The sequence below is a fragment of the Rhinolophus sinicus genome, linkage group LG18 (assembly GCF_036562045.2).
Source record: "Rhinolophus sinicus isolate RSC01 linkage group LG18, ASM3656204v1, whole genome shotgun sequence".
NCBI lineage: Eukaryota > Metazoa > Chordata > Mammalia > Chiroptera > Rhinolophidae > Rhinolophus > Rhinolophus sinicus.
In genome coordinates, this window is record NC_133767.1 from 10,048,588 (window position 1) to 10,074,918 (window position 26,331).

General features: G+C 44.5%; 1 pseudogene; it reads left to right on the top strand.

Moving 5' to 3' along the window:
• Nucleotides 1-22,844: 22,844 nt before the first annotated feature.
• On the top strand, nt 22,845-25,070 carry LOC109459554 (heterogeneous nuclear ribonucleoprotein U-like protein 1; annotated as a pseudogene).
• The last annotated feature ends 1,261 nt before the right edge of the window (nt 25,071-26,331 follow it).

The following is a 26,331-nucleotide window of genomic DNA, read 5'->3' on the forward strand; positions in this document are numbered from 1 at the left end:
AGATCCTATGCAGCCTTTAAAACCCAGCTTAAATATCATTTCTTCCAAAAATGCTTTACAGTTTCTATCAGCAATGCTCCTCTCTGATCTGTCTAGAGTTTCCCTAGCCTTGTACTTGGATTTTAGAACACACAAACAATGGACCTAGCAAATTGTGCATAGATCAACGACCCAGCCTGTCACCCCACACATTTTATTAGTAGGTAGGAGCAGGGTAATTTCATTCATCTTATTTCTCACATCAAATTGAATGGGAGAATGTTAGAGTTGGAAATGACCGTAGGCTTCCTATAGTTCAGAGACGGCAATTTGACAGCACATGGAATATGGCTTCTCCCATCTGTGCTCATGGCAGACACCATGGATCATTCAGAGCTTCTTTTACTTTTGTGGACCCTGATCTCAGAATCCTTATCGACGCACTGTTCCAGGCAGCCACAATCAACACTGATTTGACATACAAAATAAGACCTCTGTGCCATCCCTAAACTAACTCACTACCCTCCGCCCCCCATTATATATGATGGAACGAACAACCAGGGAAGGAAAGTGTCGTAACTATGTCCAAACACCAGTGTTGCATCTCCGGAAGCCCCAGCTTGTACCATTGTGGGTACATCATGCAGCTTCCCCAAACAGGGCTTTAGACAGAACAGTACAGAGTATGTGCCTGGGTGTGGGCGTAAAATTAAATTCCAACCTGAAAATGGACATGTTGCAAGAAAGCAACATTTCCAAAGATTTGTTTCAGTTCACTGTATGGAATAGTAATACGGGTGACGACAATACAGGATTCTTTCATCTAATTGGTCTAATTGGTCTTTTAAAAACCAGACTTCTCATGTCGTTAAATAGTCTAATAGGCATTGTGACTTTTCAAGCAGAAAATATAAGGTTCAAAATTCCTCAAGTGCGTTCGTTAGCTCACGGAGCTATTCTGGCTGGGATCACGTGGCAGGAATAGTATGTGACAAAGCCCAGTTTGGAAAATGCTGATGAGGAGAAAAGGACATGGGTTTCTGAATCTGTCTTTGATTTGCATACGGGCACTATGCTCGTTAGCTGCGGGTGTGTGCATACTAGTATGGTGAAGTTTCTGATTCTCAGTCACTTCATCTATGAGACAGGTGTAATAAGTACCTCACACGTGCAATGAGCTAATCCACTCCAAGTCACCGACGACGGTGGGTACTTAATAAATATTAATCCTATTGCCTCAATCCTGACACATGGGCTTGAGAACTAGTTTCTCAACTACCATGTGAGTTTCTTAAATTAAAATCATGTTTTGCCACTGTTTAATTGCTGTATGAACACGTTGGCTCTTGTGCCTTACTCATTCAGCATTTATTCAAAATGAATTTTCTGTGTACATCAGAGACGATACAAGGTGTTCATCAAAACATTTCATTTTCCTGGGGGTGGCCAGTTAGCTCAGTTGGTTAGAGTGTGGTGTTCTTAACAACAAGGTTGCCGGTTCGATTCCCCACATGGGACACTGTAAGCTACACCCTCCACAACTAGATTGAAACAACTACTTGACTTAGAGCTGATAGGTCCTGGAAAAACACACTTAAAATAAATTTTAAAAAGTTAAAAAAAAATTCATTTTTCAGCTGAGAATGCAGAGGGTTACTTGTCACACCTTTGAGAGTGGGTAGGCCCACATTACTAAGTTCTGGCCATCAGAAGGTAGGTGGAAAAAATGTCCAGCATCTCTGGGCCCGGACCCCAAAAGATCGGCATAATCATCCATCCTCTTTCATCTGTATGCGTGGCTGGTGAGTATGGTTTCTAAGACAACGAACCCACACGATGGAACAAGCTTGCAAGCCTGCACCCTTCAGGTACCACTTGGAGGAGCCTTTTCTCAGGCTGACAACCTACACACATTAGCATCAGAGCTTTCGTAAATGGGCAAAGAATAACAACGAGGAAAGCTTCCATCATGTTAAGACCTTGCAGGCTTATGTGACATCTCAACACAGACGAACTCAAGGCTTCCCAACCTTGGCACTACGGCATTTGGGCTGGATAATGGCTTGTTCTGGGGGTTGTCCTGTGCATTCTAGGAGGAGAAATTAGCTATACCCACCAGACAGCAGAAGCACACCTCTTAACTGTGACAACTACAACTGTCTGTAGACATTGCTCAGTGTCCCCTGGGAGGCAAAATGTCAGGACCTACTCTGACCCAACAAACACACCATGCACCAGTAATCCTAATGGCCTGCAGAATTACTGAAACACTGAACAAACAGAACTACGGACTTCCTAAAATTGTTTCCAAATCAGACGGAGGCGCAACTATTTGGACAGTCCTCTACCTTCTAACCGTCACCAATAAGACCATCGTGCCATCTATCCTGCAGGAGGCTATGCCCATGGAGAGAAGAAAAATGAGTCCGATCAATGATCTAATAATCATGATTTGATTTTCAAGGAACCTGAACATCTCCTGACGCCACACCTGGGGTCTCATGTGTCTACATCAGGCCAACACTTTGTATCATTGTCTGAGGGGTGGTGGGGACATGCCCAAGGCCAGCTTGTTCCTTTATGACACTCGGTATGTTGACTGTTGTTATAGGAAGAACCCAACAAACTGAAAGGTTGGCTCTAGAATCACATCATCTTGACAGCATCTGTAAAATAAGCTTAAACTGGATTCTTCCTCCTAGGACGTCTCAGAACCTTCAATCGGATCCTGCAGATAAGAAGCCCAAGAGAACATCTAGAGGAAGCAAGGCTTCCCAATGTCATGGGGAGTTCGTGGATGTGAAGACAGCATTTATTACGAACACAGGCTTTGAAGTGAAACAGACCCTGACTGAGGCTCTGATCTGGACTCAGGAACTCGCTAACCCTCAGTCCCTCATCTGTAAACTGGAGATAACAGCATCTTACTTGAGGGGTGGAACCAGTGCATGTAAATTGCTTAGCGTGGTTGTTGACACAAGAAGTGCTAGATAAATGCTGGCTTTCATCATTATCACCACAGCTGCTATGTGGGATTCTCTTAAGGAAAGAGTTTTCTTATCTAATTTGCCTAGTAATCAATCAAAAATCCAAAGGGACTGTCGAGTAAAATGTTAAATAAATCCCGAGGAATAAGGATGAAACCTTCATAATATATGCTCTGCACTAAAACATCTTTACAACTCTCCAAGGAATTCGTCTTTTTAATGGAATATGTGACGAAATGCTACCGGGGGATAATATTGATCTGAGGGGCCTTTGGCAGTGACGTTTAAATATGGGCACTCGGTGTCACAGAGGCTGATAGCGTTCACGGTGGCAGAGTTTGAGGGGCAGGAAGTTGCAACTGAGCCCCGGGCAGCTCCCAGGTCGGTATCCTTTGTGTCATTTATTACCCAAAAAGCACTGAAACCTTCCTGGACTTACAAAGCGTAATGCCCACAGGGTTAGACAGCTATAAAGTATTAAAGAGATGTGCAAATGTCCTTTGTGAAAGTGGAAGAAACTCACTTTCCCCAAAGATTTTCACTGCCCTAAATCCATAGCCTTGACAAGGGGAAATTCATCATATCCTATCCTGACACCGTGCTCCGCACTTTCCTGCAATTAAACTCCAATATGATACGTGTCTATTGACGCCTCCTGTACCAGACACTGGGTACAAAATTAGAAGAACAATCCTTATGATTGGCTCTTCCAACGTTTATCATAGTTTTATTGCTGGTACCCGTGTGATGTGCTAGGAGATAATGCAATTCAGCCTGTCTTTGTCGCAAGACAGAAACTCAGCTCAAACTGAGCCAAGAAAAGGAGAGTATGCTGGCAAATTCAAAGCTAGAGTCTGCTTCAGGCATAGCTGGATCCAGAGCCTCAAATGCTGTTATCAAGACTGTGTTTCGCTCTCTTCTTCTCTCTGCTGCTCTTTCCTCTCGATCTCGGGTTGACCCCTCCTCCTCAGGTTGACCCCTCCTCCCAGGGGCAGCATGGGTGTGAGCAGCTCCAGGCTTGCACGTACAGCTCTCAGAAACTATCATAGAAAGAGTAAGCCCCTCTTCCTGCTTGCTCCACAAACTGACTCTGATTAGACCAGCTTGAGTTGTGAGACCGCCCCTGAACCCATCACTGTGGTTTAAGATATAGACATGCTGGGGCCAGCCCGGTGGCTCAGGCGGTTAGTGCTCCATGCTCCTAACTCCGAAGGCTGCCGGTTTGATTCCCACATGGGCCAGTGGGCTCTCAACCACAAGGTTGCCAGTTCGACTCCTCGACTCCCACAAGGGATGGTGGGCTGTGCCCCCTGCAACTAGCAACGGCAACTGGACCTGGAGCTGAGCTGCGCCCTCCACAACTAAGACTGAAAGGACAACTTGACTTGGAAAAAAGGCCTGGAAGTACACACTGTTCCCCAATAAAGTCCTGTTCCCCTTCCCCAATAAAATCTTAAAAAAAAAAAAAAAGATACAGACATGCTGACTGGTAGGTTTGGGTCCATTTCCTACTTTTGACTCTAGGAGGTTGAATTGCCCCTCTGAAATCACGCATGAGGTGATTTCCCTAAGGGGTGGGGGGAACTGGCATGATGGAACAAAAAACAAAGGAGAAATGGATGCTAAACCAGCAAAAACAACAGCGTCTTCACACCGTTTTCCTGTGCATCCTCTTTAATACTGAAGCCTTGTCTGCATGTTATATAGACGAGAACACTGAAGCACCGGTGGTTCAGTATCCAAACTCACCAGCTCTCACGTGTTTGGATGCAAACCCAGGAAGTCAGCCTCCAAATATACTCTTAAACACACAGTTTTCTGCCAAGAGAGCCTAGGCACCATTTTTCTTGTGTGTCAGTCAGAGATAGGGCCAGGTAGAGGGGAGCATGACAGAAAATTCCTGGGACACTATTTATTTCATTCTAAATCTTCTGGATCTGTGAGAACTAAAAAAAAATTAATACGTTCCCTCCCACCTTCTAAGTTCTTCTAGCTGGGCTGATAACCTAACGAACAGAGACATATTAACAGGAGAAAAATCAAAATTTTAAACCAGGTGCATGAGATAGTCACCTAAGCATGAAAATTCCAAAGACAGTGAGGCAAGAGTGGGCACATATAACATTATGGGACAAAGGAGAAAGACGGGGATATTGGATTTCAGAAGTGAAAACAGGCAATTTACAGGTAGCTGAGGAAAAGAGGAACACACAGAAAGAGCATTCTTTCAGGGCATCTCAGAAACAATGGGGCACAGAAGGTGCCGGAAAGGGGGGAGGGTCAAAAGTTCTTTTTGAGTCTTATTTCTTAATCAACAGCTTAAAATCTGTACCCCAAAAGATAGCTCCAGGGTGGCAAAATTTGGGGTTCCCTTTAGACCTTCGGTCTGACTCCAGCCAGCCGACTCTTGTTCCATCATAAGTATGAATCAACTTCCCTTACCATCCTTGGATCTCAATGTTTTCTAGGAAAGTGTAACGGCTGGTACTAACAGTTAAGGCTCTTAGTTTAAACAATAGAAATAGCTCTTTTAAGCACTAAAGGGATTTACTGAAAGACTATTTGAGTTGTTCACAGAATCAACAGAAAAGATGGAGGGCAAGGCTTAGAAAACAGCCAGGAAAAGGGAAGGGTAGGCAGACTGCATCCCTGCCAAAATCAAGGTCCAGAATTAGCTTAGTGACACCACTAACATTAAATTCTAACCAGCTCTGCTCATCCCAATAGAACAGTTTTGTAGGCCTATCCATGACTGATCTAAGACAAGCTATTACACAGTTTCTCCCACGTTTTAGATTTTCATCAGAATCCGCTCCAGTTGTTGAGTGGCCCATAAAACAGTGTAACCAGACAATGCCTTCAAAAGGCATCCTGAAAGCATGCTTTTTTAAAAGCTTTTAAAAGTGACGGAGATCCGTCACTGCTGGATCTCCCCACCAAGACCCATATTTCCCCGAAAATAAGACCTAGCCGGACAATCAGCTCTAATGCGTCTTTTGGAGCAAAATTTAATATAAGACCTGGTGTTATATTATATAAGACTGGGTTTTATATTATAGTAAAATAAGATCAGGTATTATATGATATTATATAAGACAGGGTCTTATAATAAAATAAGACTGGGTCTTATATTAATTTTTGCTCCAAAAGACACATTAGAGCTGATTATCTGGCTAGGTCTTATTTTCGGGGAAACACGGTATATATAATGGAAAATTCCTTAAATAAAGGAATGGAATTCTGATGTTAAAAAATAAGTCCCACTATAATTAGAAGCCATGAGGCATTTTTGGTGGTCTCCGTTTGTTTCTGACTTCTACTGGCTCTAACTTCAGCGCTTCTCCAAATCGTTTACCCTGAGTCATAACCCCTGTACATCTGCCTTCGGATTTAGTGTAGTTTGGTTTCTTCACTCTCCATGTATGCTTTAGTTTGAGTATGCCAGCTCCCCCTTTCTGCTTCTCTACCGAAGCCCCATGGCTCTTGAAATCTTACCCCGGGCCTACCTTTCCAAAAAAGGGCAAAGTTTCAATGTCCCTCTACCTTCCTTCACGGCTTCCTCAGCAAGGCTGCGTGCTGCGCAGGGAGAAAACACAGTCACCTAACAGCACACGGGGACACCTGACTTGTCATTTCCCATCTTTCCAAGCTCCTGAGTTGATTCCAAGACACAACTATCCAGAGACACAGAGCCATCTGTGTGGGCAAGACTTTCACTGACCTTACCTAGGAACTCTCATGGCCCCAGGTGAGAGGCAGTACTAACCCACTCACTTCTTGGCTGTTGGGAAGTCCATGAGAAGATCTATTAGCCAAAACAAACAGTGTACTTGGGGGCCTTAGGAAGGAATTGTAATGCTGCTAAAATGAGTGACTCCATTCTACTGGGCACCAAAGAGTTAGCGCCAGGCAGAGGTGTTAAAATCAGAGAGGAAATGGAAGAAGAAATGAAAACCATCCCATGCAGGATGTGCTTGCCTCTCAGCCTGTAAGACACCCCACAGCTCAGGCACCTCAAACCCGAAAATCATCCTAGGATGAAATGACTGTTCAGACAGCACAGAAACCCAACACACGAAGCACTTTTTCAGCCCAGCAAGCCTCTTTGTGTCATCTCAAAATTGCAGCTGACACTTTAATATTTAAACAGAACAGAAGAGATATGGATTATTTATTTTCTTTTACTTTAATTTTACTTCTACACCAGCTCCCAACTTTTTTTTTCCCACTTTAAAACAACAAAGCCCTACATTTTAACAGCGGTTTCTGCTCGATTCATCAGCCTGTGACTGCTCACCTGACACTTGCAATCCACCAAAGCCTTTTTCAATGCCGTTCTCCCGTCATCTGCTTCCATATCGCTATGAAATTACACTGAAAATATTTTTTGCTCTGGGCCAAACTAGTCATATAGAATTTGACTATGATCTATATATTTATGGAGGAAAATTAATCTTCAATGCTTCAAACTTTTTATGCCTCATAATTTTATCAAAAATGTCCAAATGCATCATAATGGAGCTGCCAGCAACATGAAAAATGTCCCACTTTCTCCCTAAGCTTTTAAAAAAGCATGCTTTCAGGATGCCTTTTGAAGGCATTGTCTGGTTACACTGTTTTATGGGCCACTCAACAACTGGAGCGGATTCTGATGAAAATCTAAAACGTGGGAGCAACTGTGTAATGGCTTGTTTCAGATCAGTCATAGATAGGCCTACAAAACTGTTCTATTGGCCTAAGCAATTGTAAAACACTACTTATCCAGCCCAAGAAACGTGTTAAACCCACATTAACATGAAATAAACTACAGATGTTTTAACACTTGCAAGTGACAGAAACCCAACTCAAGCAAAACAAAAGACAAAAATGCACTGACTGGCTCAAATAACTAAGAATTTCCAGATTACTGACTCTGGACCCAGGGTCCAAGGCATGCATACACTTCTCTCCATTTCTACATGTGTGTCTACTCTCTTGTAGCAGGTATGATGCATACTAGCCTCCCGAAACCCTTACGTTAGAACTTAGCCCACCCATTGCAATGAAGGGACCTCCTTCTTAGCTTTGGCAGGGATGTCCCAGAGAAGACTGATTGGCTCAGCTCAGGTCACATGTCCATCTCAGAACCAATAACTGACCAATGACAGGAGTCCTATGAGGCAGGCCACATAGGCTGTGGTAGGTGGGAGGACAGAGCCAGTATCAATTCTATAGAATGGGTTCCCCATCAGAAAGAGCCACTGTTCCAGCAGAAGGAGAAGCTATGCTGGAAGGGGAATATGGACCTATCTACTACCAATAGTACTGAGTTTGGGAGGTGGTATTTCCATCCATAACTTATGAACCTATTTGACTCTGGTCTCCACTGAAAATCCTAGAAATGGTTGTTTCTTGGATACATTTTACATTGATCTGACTTAAGATTTGTTTCTATATGTAGCAAAATTGTAGTTTTTGTTTTTCTAAATTAGACAATGGTGTTAAATTTCTCTATCAATCAATTCTCTTCCGACGATCCTTTCCTACCCTCTCCAGCAGTCCCCTTCTGTCACTTCTGATTGTTCTCAGTTCTTTCTTCTGAATGCACTTTTAAAACAAACAAAAACTGCCGAGGAACTGGAAAGATATTGTCACCCAGTACAATCTTTTAGCACCTATTTCTTGGCGGTCACCAGAATTGGGGAACTTTGCCATCTAATTTTGTATGTGTGACAAGAATATTAGATTTGACCCTGTGATTTTACCCTTTGGTGTTTACACTCTTACAAATTCATCCACCCATTTAGCAAATATTTAGTGGGTTCCTATTATGTCCCAGGTACTATGCTGGGGACCAGGGCTAAAACCAGGTTCAGTCTTGCTCTCCCAGCATTGAGTCTCGTAGAGGAGACAGAACGGTGAAGTAGTCACACGGATAGCTACGATGCTCGCTGGGGTTTGCACTGCAGATGGGTGGTGGTGGTGGTGGTGGGAGTGACAGTAACAGAAGAGATACAGACCAAGTCAGAGAAGTCGGAAGAAGGTTTCCCACGAAAGCAATGTTTATACTGTGATCTGAAGAGATAAGTAGGGATTGGCCAGAAAAAAGGAGGGTGACTGGCCATAAGGACAGTCAAGGAGTTTCTCTGAGCCTCATTTTCCAAGTCCCAATCTGAGCCACTGAGCGTAAGGCGACCATTCCAAATTTGCATCCACACTGTGAAACTTGCACTGAAAAAGTTCACCCACTGAAAAGCCCAAATATATAGTTTAAAATGCTATATTTCCATGTTTAATAGGTTTTCATAAGAAGGTTTTTTAAAAAGAAAACTATATTATGGAGCTTTACAGATAGGAGCTTTAGTCACCACTGATTGAGAAAATTCTACAGGCAGAAAATTTAGTGGCCACTGCTTGAGAAAACCCAAAGATAAAACATGACGCTAAGTTTGATGTTTTAAATGACCTTGCATCAAGGGCATGTATGCTTATTTGAAAATTAAGCAGATATATAGGCAGGTATTAGTCACCTATTCCAAAGAGAGTGGATGGCTGTTTCACTTAAGGATTGAAGAACTTGCTGGGACAAATCCACAGAGCTCATGCCCACCCTCGGGTGGCTGTAGCTCACAGGCTGTGAAGAAGAGGAGACATCTGTTACTTGTTTGTTTGGCTCCCCATCCATTCATTTTGTGAACTACTCCCCACCGCCTGTGATAATGAGGTACCTGTCACTCAAGTTGCCGCCTTCTACTGTCCCAGGTGTGGGCTGGCCAAGTCCTTTGAGGAACTGCTTGGATGCTGGAAGTAAAGGGTTGCTTTCATGTATTCCCTGGGAGTAGGTCCTTTAAATGACATGGAGTCCTGAGTTGCTACGGATCTCCACGTGAAGGAGATCTGGGAATAAAACTGAGAGCCCAGACATGGAAGAGACACAGAGCTCCGAGGACCTCAAGTGAACCCATGGATTTGGCCGGGCTTGAGGCCTATTCGCCTCTGGACTTCCCAGGTGTGTGAGCTAACGATTTCCTCCTGCCATCTTCAGCTAGCTTGAGTTGGTTTTCTGTCACCTGCAACTGGAAGTGGCTTGCCTACGACTGTAATTTCAACTAATCCGAGCATTTGCAGTCTGTGCCTATGGTCAGAGTCCATTATTACCCGAGGAGTTCATCACACAGAAAGTCTATTATTACACAGAAAGTCAATTATTATGCAAAGAGACAATTATTACACTGAGAGTCAATTTTTGCACAGAGTCAATTATGGCACAAAGAGATAATTATTATGCAAAGAGACAACTATTACACAGTCAATTATTACACAGAGAATGTATTACACAGAGTCAGTTATTACACGGAGAGTCAACTGTTAAGCAGAGTCAATTAACACATAGTCAGGCAGTCTGCTATCATCATGAGTTCATCATATAGGTTCCATCATTACACAGAGTCCATTATTACATAGCGCCACAATTATCCATTGTCACACATGGTCACGTTACATGGAGAACCCTGTTTGTTTAAAAAGATGGGCCACCATGTCATGTTACCCTAATTCTGGATTCTAGTCATTTCTGAGAGCCTGCCACTGTTGCTTCAAAGAAAGAGATTCTAGGGTGCCTGGAGAGGACAGCAGCATCTGGAGACAAGTTGTAGAGACTGTTTCAAATGTGACTAGGGGCTGCCATATTGGAGAGCACAGCTCTTGAGCCTGTATTCCTGGGTTCAAATCTCAGCACCACCCCTTATCAGCTATTTCACTTTGACAAATTGCTTACTTTTTCAGTGCCTCAGTTTCCTTATCCCTAAAATAGGGTTCCAAATAGTACCCACCGTATATACCACATCTCTCCCTCACATAGAGGTCAACTATATTTTTCTCCAGTTGATAGAAATACCTATTGTATTAGTTTCCTAGGGCTGCCATAACAAATAACGGCCAAAGTGGTGGCTTAAAACAACAGAAATTGACTATCTCACAGATCTGGAGATAAATCAGAAATCAAGGTGTCAGTGGGATTGGTTCTTTTCGGAAGCTTGCTCTGGAGGAGAATCTATTCTTTGCTTCTCTGTTGGCTTCTGGTGGCTGCTGTAATATTTGGCATTCCTTGACTTTTAGACCCAGCACTCCAACCTCTGCCTCTGTCTTCACATTACCTTCTTCCCCATGTCTGTTTCGATTTTGTTCTCTATTGAGCAGTGTTTGCATCATCTATGTATCTAACCACTAGTCTATACTCTGTGTCTCAAATCTCGAATCTTTCTCTTATAAAGGTAACTGTCATTGGATTTAGGGCCCATCCATCAAGATCGTTAACTTACTGACATCTGCAAAGACCCTTTCTCCAAATAAGGTCAAATTCAAAGGGTCTGGGGATTAAGATGTGGGCATATCTTTTTTTGAGGGGGTCACTATTCAACCCACTCACTCCAGGGATGGCTCTCATTTTTGTGATTTTACCATTGCCTAGTTCACCGAATTTTTTGATAAGCAAAAATTACTTTTATAAACAGGAGGTATTTAACATCTCCTGCCCACAGGTCTCACATAACTACCTCCCATTTCAAAAAGACCCGAAGGATCCATGTTTCTGCTTGTGGCAGGATATGTAAATCTATAGCAATTATTACCTTGATGAAACGAGTACATGATAAGTCTTAATACAATTGCGAGCTCTGAAACCAAGGACTCATTTTAAGCAGTAGACGACATTAACCTGTGTTCCCAGGAGTACATTAGGATTTTCAAAATACAGCACTTTCTCCTTGCGTTGCATGCATACAAATGGAACTCGATTTATTGCAAATGGTATTGCCGAGCACAACTCCAGTCATATAATTAAGAAATGTATTCAGCCTATTACTAATTTAACACTGTTCGGGGTTCTTATCAAAAAGCTTTGTGTCGCCCCACAATGTTGCCATCAAATTTATGCATTGTAAATACAAATATATTTTATTCATAGTGGAGTCTTGCAACTTCAATTATGCAATAAGTATTTATTTGGAATTCATTCTTTTCCCCCCATTTGAGAGCCATCATTAATTCATGTGAAGCTGATTAAGCCTCTAGTAAAGCTCTAGCAAACACCTTAGAAGACAAACTCAATTTGTAAGGATGTAGCTATTGTCACGATTTTTTTCAAATGAAGGAAAAATAGCGTCTTGACTGAGTAACTTCAGGGCTGGTACTTAGCCAAATGGTGAAGTAGAATATGTTGATTTTTGTGACAGAATTTTATGTATTAGAATCCTCAAACTCTCCCACGGGCATCCCAACTCCCAATACAGGTGCGCAATTGACCTAACATTTCCCAATATGCTTTTCACCCAGTCTCCCTCAGGACCTTCCATGGAGCCATCATCCATCTGACTTTATGCCTAAATCTAGGGATCATTCAGGTCCTTCATCTCTCACCCTGAACAAATCAGCAAGTTCTGTTGGGCTCTGTTCCCTTCATTCAGCTGCAATTCGTTCACCTCTCACTAGGGGTCCAACTCATCCAGGTTGCTTTCCCAACTGCAGCAACAAAAGTCCCCCATCCCAAGAGTTCCCTGGGTCCCAGGCAACCCTGGATGGTTTGTCAGGATGGTCTCCATTTTAGAACAGAAGTCCCTGTATCCTGGAAAGCCCTCGGTCCTTAGCAAACACAAATGGTTGGCCACCCTACTTCTTACCACCTTCACTTCTACCCCCACATCCATAATCACTTCTCCTCTCGACTGCTGCAGTAGTCTCTGGTTCTACGCTTCCACTGCTAGAGTCAAGTCTCCATATATCTTATATTAACCCCTTGCTTAAAACCCTCCAATGATTCTATTATACTTAGATTAAACTCCATACCATGGCACACCATGCCCTGTTGGGTTCGTTTACTAGAGTCGCAATGAAATACTGCCATGAACTTAGGGGTTTAAAACAACACAGACTACTTTACAGTTCTAGAGCTCAGAAGTCCAAAATCAGTTTCACTGAACCAAAGTGAAGACACAGAGAGGGGTACTTTTTGGGGGGGAGGTTCTAAACGATAATCTGTTTCCTTGCCCTTTCCAGCAATCCTTGTTTTTGGCTCATGCTCCGCCCCCCACGCCACCCCACCCACACATCACATGTCCTTTTTCTCCTCTGCCTCTCTCATCAAATCGCCTTCTCTTTTTCTATCTGACCATCCTACTTCTTACAAGGACCTTCATAGGGACCCTTGAGATTACACTGGGTTCACATCCGGGATAATCTCATCTTCTCAATATCCTTAGTTTAATCACATCCACAAAGTGCCTTTTGCATTGTCAAGTGACATCCATAGGTTCTGGGCATGAGGGTGTGACCAACTTTGGGATGGGGAATTAGCCTCCTGCCCCTGTTTAATGTGGACACTGCCTTCAAGTTTGGGATTTTCAGGGGATCCGTACAGTGCAGTATCCTCTCCACCTGCGCTGGCCTTGTTTCCAGCCTTTGAATACACCCAGTCTGTTACCAGTTTAACATCTTTGCACTTGACGTTCTCTTTTCCTAAACTCACTGCTCCCAGGTATTCAGAGGACTGGTTCTTCACCATGTAAGTCTCCAGCTCAAATGTCACCACATAGGGAAGGGGTCTATTTTAGACTACCCCCATTCCCTGTCCACCTAGCCTTTCATTGCATCAGTCAAAGTGCTTTGGGTGCCAAGCAGCGATAACTCCATGCAAACCAGTTTCCAAAGTAAACAAGGTTTATTATGCCACATAATAGAAGTACATGGCCCTACAGTCGGTAAATTTAGCTACACAGGGACGTCATCAGGTACCCAGGTCTCTCCCATTGACCTTTGTTCCTCTGTCGCCACACAATGACCGCGGTACTCTTGAGGTCTTACCCAAACACAACAATGCCCATGAGAAGGAAAGGCCATGGCTCCGTGTGTATTTTATTTTAAAAGCAAAGGAAGTCTTTAGATAAACCCTGACCTGGCAGCGGACTTGCCCTCATCTCTCATTAGCCAGAACTGGCTCACCTGCCCATTGCCAAGGAAATCAGGGTGTATGTACGCCGTAGGTGGCTATCTGAACAAAACCAAAATTTGGAACTAGATGTTGGAGCGGTAACCCGCCTATCTCCTGCACCAATGCTCTATTTTACTCTCTTTGTGGTGCTTATCACTTTAAAAAATAAATCTATTTTATTTATGGCCTATATTTTCCTAAGAAAACACAGAAGTCATAAGAGGAGAAACGGTGCCTGTCTTGCCCACAACAGTACCTTCATTCTCTACTAGTGTCTGGCACACAACAGATGCAGAATAAATCTTATTTATCGAAAGAATCTTGTTTGTGGAACGACTCTTATCCCAAGTCGACTTTCATTCTTTCATATTTTTCTTTGTGTAGCCAACAAACGTCTACTGCATTGTGATATGCTGGGCACTGTGCTAGAAGCAGGAATAGAACAGTGAACAAAGCAGATACGATCTTTAAAGGCTCTCAGGCTAAAGGGAAGAAAACATAGACAATATTGCAATAGGTCTTGACTTTTTCCTACCTCTATACCCTGGAGAATTAGGCCCAACAGTTCCAGACCAAAGCCAGGTTGATTTTTCCCACCTTTGGGCAAACTTCAGTGAGCATTAGAATTGCCCAAGTTGCTGATTAAAAGTACAGATTACTGTCTAAATCCCCTGTCCCAAATTTTGAGGTTCTGATTTCATTAAGTCTAGATGAGTTCAGGGAATCTTTGTTTTAATGAGTTAAACAGTTGCCATCTTTTGTAGTCTTCTGTATAGTTACAAGCAGGGGGCCTACAGCCCACCCTTTGAGTAACATGCTTCTGTGGTATCTCATTTGGCCAGAAGTTTAATGGAATCTGGGGGTTAGAAGGGCATGAAGAGCTTTTAAAAGACCTTCCCCACATCCTGAAAAGCTTCCCAGTGGGGATTCCAGATTAAATAATGGTTAAATTTGAATTTACATAAACAATGATCTTTTTATTTTAGTAAAAGTATCTCCCATGCAATATTTGGAATATACTTGTACTAAAACAAAACAAAAAAATTGTTACCCTGCAATTCAAATTGAATGGAGTATCCTATATTACTATTTGCTAAATCAGATAACTCTGCTTCAGAGTGAAGCATGAACTAATGCAGAATCCCTTTGAGGGTCACCGAAATATAGTATAAGTACTGTGGTAGGAGGAAGTGTATGATGTTGTGTAATCCTCGAGTTAGGCAGAGCGGGGGCAACTCAGGCTGGATGGTCAAGGAGGCGTTCCCATAGGGAGGGCCTAACATTTAAGTTGAAGCTGAACGGATGAGCAGAAAACCAGCTGGGTGGATGGAAAGAGGCTGTTTTACAAACTGAGCATAGGCCTGCAGACCAGAGATGATGCCTTCTTAGGAGGCACCACAAGTATTTCCCTCTGGGTAGAACACTGAAAGTCAAAGAGACGACGGTGACAGGGGATAGACGTGGAGATTCCCAGGCCAGACTCTCCAGAGACCCCCATGCCAAGTAGGTACCACCCACCAAACTCCAGCTGGATTCTGAATCCCTGTCCTCTGGATGGTGCCCAAGGATTTTGAGTCAAAAATCCCATCTTTGCCTGGCGAGCTTAAGCACAGTGGCTCTCAATCCCAGCAGCATAGGATGCTTGAAAAATATATATGTGTCAGCCGGCCCGGTGGCTCAGGCGGTTGGAGCTCTGTGCTCCTAACTCCGAAGGCTGCTGGTTCGATTCCCACATGGGCCCCAAGGCACCACAAGGTTGCCGGTTCAACCCCTTGAGTCCCACAAGGGATGGTGGGCTCTGCCCCCTGCAACTAAGATTGAACAGGGCACCTTGAGCTGAGCTGCCGCTGAGCTCCCGAATGGCTCAGTTGGAGCGCAGGCTCCCAACCACAAGGTTGCTGGTTCAACTCCCGCAAAGGATGGTGGCTATGTCCCCTGCAACTAGCAACAACAACTGGACCTGGAACTGAGCTGCACCCTCCACAACTAAGATTGAAAGGACAACAACTTGACTTGGAAAAAAGTCCTGGAAGTACACACTGTTCCCCAATAAAGTCCTGTTCCCCTTCCCCGAGAAAAATCTTAAAAATATATATATATATAACTATGTGTCAGTGATGGGGCATTACCTGGAGAAAGGAAATCAGACTTCCTTAGTGGTGGATAGGCCCAGGGATGGTTTTGATGTAGGTGATGTTGGATCTGCCGGCAGTTTCTGAGTGTGGGCTGGGATCGTGTCTCGTGAAGCCGGAGAATGGAAACACGCACCAGGGAGAGGCAAAAAGTCTTTAAAAGAGGATAGTTTATTAGAGGCAGGAGAAGAGTTTGCAGCTCCTGAGCGGAAGGGGGTCCCGAATGAGGGTGCCAGTTACTGAGACAAAAGCTCTTACTTTTATACCTTCCCTTTGTCTGTTTGGGGAAGGGGAGCTGTTTGAAGAAGGGAACTGTTTGCAGAAGGGAACTGGCACCTTCTAATGAAATTCGTCTACCAGGTTTGTTCTGCTTGCCCATCCTAAAGGAATTAGCAAAGTAACCCACTCTTATCCATCAGATCATTTGTCAGGCCAAAATGAATTTTATGATTAACCTCAAAGCCTTGTTACATTACGTCCTGGAGCAAAGGAGTGATTTCAAAACCTGAAGTTTTAGGATATGACTGTCTTTGTTTATTCCACCAGCCCCTCCCTGTCTACCTAGGGACACGTGAACTCTCCTGTATCAGTTTTCTTGTCTTTAAAGCTCTGGGTGATTCTACCACTGATTCTACTCTGCAGACCAAGTTGAAACCAAAGCCTTAGGTCAATCACGGCTTGAGAATCAGTTTTCATAGCTTAAAACAATGGGAGCAATTGCTCCTTTCCAGCCGTAACTGTGTGACTTAACCAAGAATATAAACAGGAAAAACACTTCGAGTTTGAAGGTAGTGGATGCTGGAGTCCGACTGCTTTGCTTGGAATCCTGGCTCCAAATCTTGGTGTGCCTGAGCACAAGCCACTTAACCTCTCTGAGCCAACTTCCCCCTACGAATGAGGAGAGTCAAACCTATTTCACGGGGCATTTGGGCAGAGCACACGAGAGGGTCCACGTGAGTGTTTGCTGTGGTGTTTGGTACGTGGATTTCACCAGCATAGGATAGTATTATTATTGTGACTAGAAACTATATAACCAACATACTTTCTTACTGTCAGGGGGTTTTCCAGTCACCAGTGATCTGATTACCTCATTCACACCTGGGTGTTAATACCTGGTAACCAGGGAACTTTCTGAAGTCAAATGTTCAGTTGTACAAGTCAACATTTGAATGCCTGTCTGGCCAGGTTTCTCAGAGAAAGTTCCATTTGACAAAGGGCCAATGAAAACTAATGACAGAATTTGCAGCTTCATCAGTGATGTGTGAGGGAAATTCTCTGGGGCAAGGAGAGCCTACCCCAGACCCACAAAGACAAATCTTTACAAGTATATATGCAACAGAATTGTCGAAATCTTTCACTTGAATTTCCTCACTGAAGTTGTGTTTCTTTTGGGTAAATCTAATCAACTGAGTGGGTTCCTCAGACAAGAAGTGCTTTACACCAAAAAAAGAGACAGGAATCAATTGAAAAGCTTTTTGTTTTTAAGGAACATGAAGAGGCGTCTTAACTGGTGTTTCACCCTCCTCCCTGCCCTCCCTGATCTCAGCTAAAATTTTCCTGGAACTGGGGGAGAATGGCTACCGAAGGGCAGATGGCAGCTGCTGCTGCTTTGGAGTAAGATAGTCAGAGAAGAAGGGAAGGCTGCTATTTAAGATGGTGTCGTCTGGAAAGGCCACTGAGGAGATGACACTGGGGTAAAAGGAAATGCAGGAATGAACAGATGCCTGGGGGAAGGGCATTCCTGTAAAAGTGTCTGCACAGGAAATCACCTGAAGCCAGATTCTAGAAAATAAAAATAGTCAGGAAACTATTAAATGCTGCTGATTAAATATCCATAGGGTTTGATGACAATCAGTCAGTTTAAAGGCATGCACTGGTCAAAGAGAGAAAGCCAGACTCTTTCATTCTATCGTAATGATGCTACCATTTTCTGACATGTGGCTTCATAGGCAGGGCCTGGGGTGAATGCATTTCAAAGGAGACTGTTTGATCATAAAAGCAAGTGGTCGCACCACTCATCTAAGGAAAGGGAGGTGAGAGACAGCCAGCCCCCAGGTTCTGGCGTCCCATCTCTCCGAACCCCTGGCCCTATCCCATTTGAAGATTCGCTCCCTGGCAGACTCTCTTATCATGAAGCGCAGACAATGGCAGCTGCCAAACTTTCCAGCTTCTCTGAATTATTGTCCAAAGCGTACTCTCCCCCAGGACCACAAATCTAGGGGAAATGATTAGCAGTGCCTTTCGTGACAGGCTGGCTCGCTCCTAAATTCCTCTCCTATACACACTTTGCAAACTCCTACTTGATCCACTCAAATGTCAGTTGATCATAGGGAATTCTGCCCTGATCAAAGAGACATTATTGAAGCAGGGCCCAGCTGGGCCCCCTGTAATCAGAATGCTTCTGGGTTGCCCTACCCCCATCCTGGCTGGCTTCACGTCCTCTGTGGCCGAGCTCAGACTGGCTCCAGGATGCCCTGTCCCAGTGCCTGCTCCTTATCTTAGAAGATCACATTGTAGATGCTTGCTAATTACAAACTCTATGGCTTAGCATTTTCCCAGGTTACTCCCACACTGTTCCCAGACCACTGGCTCCACAAGAGATGTGATAACAGAGGGAGGTACCATGAAAGGAGAACAGACCTCCAGGACATCACAAAGCCTCTGGGAGAATGCTCCGATTTCCCCTTAAATCCCCTCAGCCAGTCTGAGAATGGAAGGCAGTTTTTGGAGGTGTTAACCCGCTGCCTTTTCAAACCACCGGTGCTCTGATAATAAACACTTATTCTCTGGCCCAACTCCTGTGTCAGTCTATTGGCTGAGCAGCACACGCAGCACGAGCCCCAGACTCGTTTGGCCTCAGGTTACATTATCAGGTCTCACTGTTACATACCCTTGGGCTTCCTGGAGAACTTACCAGTGTGCACCTGTGTGAGATAATGTGGTTAGTAGCTTCTATTTAGGCTGTAACCTCCCTGAAGCCCATGTTGTGTTGCTAAAGGGTAAATGTTTAAAAACGGTAAAATCACCACTGTCTTACGAATAGAACACGAAGGCCTGTCAAAAACTTTTACTTTAACTCTTTCATTAATGAGGGAACCAGTGAGACGTTGACAAATGTTTAAAGGAAGACCCAAAGGGCAGAGAAATATATAGGCATCAGAAATATTGAAAACAAATTTACAAATACAAGCAAAACTGGCAAAACTGGTCAATATCCACAGGGCAAGAATCAGCTGCATTTCATGGGATGCAATTTGCATTTCTAGGAAGGGGAATCATTTGCATTGCTATCAGTTTCCTACAATTTTCAGAGCTGTAAAATAGCTCAAAGACAGGGAAAGACTGAGATAATGCAGAAGAGACTGCCTGATAGGACACCCAAGTAATCTTTTTCGCTCCTGTCAAAGCCTCACGGTTTTTCTCAATTTTGTTCATTGTTGTCTTCCGACTGCTTTGCAGAGTGAGTACTCACAACGTAGCGGATACTCGGTGAATATTTGCTAAATGAAGGGCAGTTTTGTGCATGTATTTATGGAAAGGTAGTAAACATATGTTGGATCTTGTGGGGTGGTTCTCTTATAATCTATGTGTGTTTTCCTAAGAGAGCATGTCTGCTCATGTATAATGGACAGGTGAAAGAGTTCCAGCCAGATCTTGGGAGAAAACTCATTCTGAAAGACAGGTATAGCTCAGAAATATGTTCTCACGGTTACGGGAAAGTATGCTCGCACACCTGTGCACGCACATGCACGCACACACACACATACACATATTCATTATATGGGTGCCTTAAATAGGCGAGATGCTATGCGCAAACTTAAGAAAACAGCTTTCTAATGAGCTCCCGGATGTGAAATGGGTTTTGAAAATGGTAAAATGCCAAAGTATTGGAGAAGAGAAGACAATATCCATTCGAGATCTGTGTCTTATGGATTTAGATGCAGGAAGACTGTGACTCAGCCAATAAATAACTTGACCCCCCAAACTTTCAGGTGATCACATAATTCATTAAACAAAAGCCACGCTCACTCCCCTTCCCTCCCTTGTATCACACCTGTGAACATTTCAGAATTCCTGAATCCCATCTCAGCTTCAAGGCCCACTCGCTCACACTGGCTCTTGCCAAGGCCCTGGGAAAAAGCTTGGCAATGTGTTTATATGGCCATGCATTTTTTTTTTTTTAGTGTCAAAGGCAAAATATTTTACCTGCTATTAGTTAAGACTACTGATTATATTTCATTGCCCCTCCATCACATTTCCCCTTGCGGTTGGCGGTACTCCAATGGCACAGGCATTTGGGGGGATCCATCCAAGAGAATTTGAGTTAGGGATACATTTACTTTGGATTGAGTGTGACATATTGATGTAGTTTTCAGTTACTTCCATGGAGACGTAAATTATTGCTGCAGCCCAGTGTAGAAATAGTTTCAAGGAATATATATACACCAGTATTCTCTCTCCACTGTGCATACTCACCAGGAGTCATTATATAAAAATGCTGGGCAGAACTTATATCATGATATACCTGGGTTCTATAGCTTCTGGACCTGGAAATGCGTGAGTAGTGAGGGAGAAAGAAGATCTGAGGTTCAAGGAGGTCAAAGCTACGTGATTATACATCACTAGATGTATCAAATCGTGTGTCATTCAAACAAATGAGAAACAGAAACTCATAGACACAGACAATAGTCTAGTGGTTACCAGAGGGTAAGGGGGGACGGGGTGGGAGATGAGGGTAAAGGGGATCAAATACATAGTGATGGAAGGAGAACTGACTCTGGGTGGTGAATACACAATGGGATTTATAGATGATGTAATACAGAATTGTACACCTGAAATCTATGTAATTTTACTAACAATTGTCACCCCAATAAATTTTTTAAAAAATTGTGTGTCATTGATTTGGCTGTCATTGATAACGACCCAAAATGGAATTGACTACCAATAGGAATATACCAGGAAAATACAGCTTATACAATTTTAAATGCTACATGCTTTTCTTTTTTAAAAAATTGGAATGTTAAATAGACTTCATCAAATTTCTTGTTTTTAGGACACAAACCTGTAGCAGTAATATAAACAGTAAGAATGTATACGAAGTCACATGGTTTATGAAACACAACCATCAGTAATAATAGAAAAACATCCCAATCAAAAAAACAACTATCTTTCTTTCTGCTCTGTGAAAAATATGATAAAATTATTGTCCTATAAAATAGCAATCAATAAATATGCAGCTAAAAGGAGTAAGAAAACATTATTCTCTGGGTGTGTCAGTTACTAAACAGAATGTATTACATCCTTTTTCCAGATTTTGTGATGTTTGTGATTTTTGTCAGTTTATAAAAATGTGTAATTTGCTGTGACTTATGTTATCATTCTAAATAAATACCCACTTTTGTAACACACTTTTGCTCATAATTTTATATTCTTTTCCATAAAGAGGGCCTTGGAGATTGCATAAGTGTCAGGCCCCATATAGGCTGGACCAGCCCCTGCTTATGGAGACGGGGGGAGGGGGAGCCCTCCGTTGCCCACTCACTCCTTAGCCACGAGGTGGAGGCTAAAGATGTCATATTATGCAATGCTTTATAATTTTTTAAAAAAAAGCTTTTTAAAAATAATATGTACGTAAATGCTGCAATAGACATGTAAAAATGGCAATATCAAAATACCAAACTTCCTAAGAAATAGATCTAACAAACCCCATCTAACTCCAAATCTCTATTATTTCAATCAACATACAGGCAATTTGTGTGTCATGGAGGAAATTCCCAAATACAGCAGACCCCTTCTTCATGGTGTCACATTCCACGGTTTTAGTTGCCCATGGTCAACCATGGTCTGACAATATTAAATGGAAAATTCTAGAAATAAGCAATTCATCCACACTGTAGATGCTCCCCGCCTGTTAGGCACTCAGTAGCTGTCTTGGGTATCAGATTGGTTATCAGAAAGAAAGAGAAAAAGAGACAGGTAGAGAGACCACATTCACATAGCTTTATTACAGTATATTGTTATAACTGTTCTATTTTATTATTAGTTATCGTTGTTAATCTCTTACTGTGCCTAATTTATAAACTACACTTTATCATAGGTATGTATGCATAAGTAAAAAACATAGTATATATAGGGTTCATTACAATCCGTGGTTTCAGGCATCCACTAGGGGTCATGGAAACGTATGCCTGGCGGATAAGAGGGTACTACTGCAATTTAAATGTGGTAGGCAGAATGACCCCCCCAAAATGCTAACATCCTAATCCCCAGAACCTGTGGACACGTTACTTTATGTGGCAAAGGGGAGTAAAAGTTGCAAATGGAATGAAAGTTGCTAAACAACTAACCTTGAGATAGGGAGAGTATCCTGAAATATCCAGGAGGGCCCAATATAATCACACAAATCCTTAAAGAGGGAGAAGATGTGAGTCAAAAAAAGAGACATGACCATGAAAGTAGGGGCAGAGAAGTGCTACCTGGTTTACTTGGAAGATGGAGGAAGGAAGGGTCCACAAATGGGGGCGGTCTCTAGAAGATGGAAAAGTCAAGGAAGTAGATTTTCTCCAAACGCCTCCAGAAAGGAATTCAGCCCTGCCAATACCTTGGTTTTATCCAGGTGAGACCTGTGTCACATTACGGAAGTATAATACCTCTGTGCTGCTTTAAGTTTGTAGTAATGTGTTATTGCAGCAACAGGAAACTAATACAGTAAACATCTGAGACACTGAGATATGGGACCACTACATTAGTCAAGAGTCTTTTGGACCCAACTGGGACTCCGAATTGGAGGGGATTGTGCAGCCACCGCCGCCCGGCCTGCAGCCGGAGCCGGAGCCTGGTGGCTAGTCAGGGCCAGACGGACATTGTGTCATGGGCAATATTACCGGGCAGAACCAATTCTACGAGACCCAGGTCATCAAACAAGAGAAAGAGGAAACTGCCAGATGTGGAGAAGCAGCAGGCCTACTGCCCAGTGGAAGTGAAGATACAGCACGAAGCACCCACCAGCTTCCTCCCACCTGAAGCATCTCAACTCAAGCCTGACAAAGAGCAAATCCTCAGCCACAAGAGGCCCTATGAAGAAAACCTGGGACGGCGGTCCTTCCAGCACTGAGAGGACAGGAGGGGCCGCTCTCCTCAGCCTCCTGCAGAAGAGGATGAAGACGGCTTTGACCACACCTTGCTGCCATCAACACATACAACTGCGACCTCCACATCAAGGTGGCCCAAGACAAGGGTAGTGGCGACCCGCTCACAATTGAGGGTTTTGCCTACCTGTGGTCAGGAGCCCGTGCCAGCTGTGGGGTCAGAAGAGGCCGTGTGTGGGCTTCACGATGAAGATCAAGGAGGAAATCTCCACGCAGCACCTTCCATCCACGGAGCCCAAACTGCACGTCGTCCATATCGGCAGGTCCCTGGACTCCTGTAGCCGCCAGCGAGGCCAACAGCCTTTCTCCTATGTTGGTGGAGGCTCCAGGAAGAAGCTGACCCATAGCCGGTTCGAAGACTACGGAGACAGGTTTGCAAAGAGTCATGTGATTGACTGCTTTGCGGACTTGGAATGCGGAAATGACGTGGAACTTGCCTTCGCCTAGAATCGGAAGTGGGTGGGTATTTCTTTTCCCATCCAGAAGGAAGCCTTGGGGGTGGGGGTCAGACCCTCGACCCCCGGCTACTGCTGAAGAGCTGTGCAGTAGAGTTCAACTTCAGGCAGAGGGCAGAGCCCTACTGTTCTGTCCTCCCTGGTTTCACCTTCATCCAGCACCTTCCCCTGAGTGAGTAGATACAGGACACCATCAGACCAAAGACCAAGGCAGAGTGTGAGAGTCTGACCACGGTGGGCCTGCCCGCTGCTGGGAAGGTCGCGTGGGCCATCAGTCATGCAGCTTCCAGCCCCTGTAAGAAGTCCTGGAAACCAGTGCCCTCATGGAGAAGGTGCGGGTGTTGGGACTACGCTGGCTGCTGGGACGTCCTGCTCCAGCAGGAGATGTGTCACCATGAGCTAGTTGACCGTCTCATCCAGATTGCTGCCCATAAGAAACAAGTATAGTCCAGGCCAGTGTCATGTAGGGTCTCAGCTCCCGCTCCCCACATAAGAACGCAGGGCATGGTGAGGCCAAAAAGGAACTCCCACGGAGCCATAGATAGGGGAGTCATACCACTATATTCTCGCTGGCGGCTGGTTTGGAGACACAGGAAGCAGGAGCCACACGATCCCACAACTTGCCCTATGCTTCTCTGCCAATATCCAACCCACCTGCATAGCCACGGCAGTTATATTAGTGGCTAATGGCTAACCGGTAACTGCTGATGGCCAGCGAGTCACAGCTGAGGGCCATCTACTGCCCCACTCAGCACCTTTCCACGTGAGGCTGAGAGCCTGGAAACGGCTCTCTGGGACTGTGCCCCCGCAGCCAGACAAACGTTTAGGGTTCAGCCCAGAGACTTAAAATGAGGCCACCTGAAGGCCTCCAGTGCAAAGCTATCGTCATATGTCCCACTGATGAGGAGCTAAACAGTAAAGCGAACCTAAGAGGAAGGGAAAGATGTCCCAGATTAGGCAGTCTTGGAGCTGAAAGCCAGCTTCACGTTGCTAGCTGTTAGGGGCTTCCTGGACAGGTGTTGTCTGTTGAGCTGCAGCGGGAGGAAAGCAGACAAGCTGGAGAGACAGTGCAAGGAGGAAGGCCGCAAGGCAGGGCCACACCCTGGAAAGCGCTTTGACCGCCGAGGCAGCGGTTTCCAACGCTAGGACAACTGAGCCCTCCGTACCCACACAACCGAGGAGGCTTCCAAAACCGATGGGGAGGCAGCCACCGCAAGAATGACAACATCCCTGGGTCGAGTGCCAGGACCAGCACCTCAACCATCAGCAGCTACAGGCCTCCACAGCCGACCTACAGCCAGCCACCTTATAACCAGGGAGGTTACAGCCTGGCCACGACCGGCCTACAGCCGTGGAAGCGACAGCTGCCGCCCCCTACCACACAGACACCCTCAGCCCAGCTATAACGGGTGTCAGCAGTATGCGCAGCCTGGAACCAGGGTCAGTGGCGGCTGTACTACGGCATCTATGACTATGGGAGCTACACCAGAAACCCACAGGGGCGCACGAGCACTCAGTAACCAGTGTGCCCAGGAGGCCCCTGCTGGCTTCCTCCACCAGTGTCCACACGGGCCCATGGTGCCGGGGGTCAGGTCATCCCAGGGCTGCCTCCACTCCGAGGGGCTTCTGCCCCCACACAGGGCTGGGCGTTTTTCTCTGGATTCTCACAGGCAACAATGGCCTTTTATTGTCTGTGTCTCCCCCCACCTCCTTCTCCTCTTCTTCCCTTCCTCCTTTTTAACTAAAGACCCTCCTCTCCCTTGGTCACACAGGCTACAGTCGCTGAGGAGAGGACCCATCCTGTCCACTGGTCACAGCCCACCCTGCTCCAGTCCCTGGGCTTTCCAGACCCTCATGCAGTTGGTTCTCAATTCTTCCAGGAGCTGTTTTGCTGTCTACTTTCCAGGATTAAAAATAAATAAAAATTCAAAAGAAAAAGTTTGAAAAGCAGCGTGTGTAGGGAGGAAGCAGTGACAGGTTTTTTTTGTGTGTGTGTGTTTTTTTTTGTAATTATGCTTTTTTTTATTTTTATTTTTAGAATTCGCCCATTTTTACTGTGAGTTGGCTGTTGATATTTCATCAGGATAACCATTTCTTTGCTAAGTTCAGGCAACCAAGGAAGAGCCACACCCTCAAAACAAAACCCACAAGACTACAGCATCATCTTTAACCTAACTTTTCATATGCTATCTTAGTTGCCCATAGCTTTGCACACACGCTTCTGTGTTGAGTTGACTTATAACTGCTTTTTGTATTTGGAGAGAGTGTGCCCATTGAACTTGAAGCCTTTTGTTCCGGGCATCTTGGTAGTTTCTGGTGGAATTAAGTGGGCGAGAGGGAAAAAGGGGCGGGGGGGGGCTCTTTCCCTTCAGAAGATGGACTTTCTCCCCCTGCCTCCTCTCCAGAGGTCTCCCAGGCACCAGACCTAAAGGTTTTTCCTACAGAGATCCTCTGATTATTTTTACTTCCCCTGGACCCATATGTTTTAACAGGATTTTAACCAACTCCACTTATTAAGAAAAAAACACACCACACGGATGTCATACCACAGGTGAACCAATCATTGTGGCCAGAGGATGGAATGCCCAACCAGCTTAGCCTGTCCTGTGCTCCCCCCCACACACAGCCTTCCAACTGGGGGTGGGATGGGGGAGGGGTAAGTCAGAA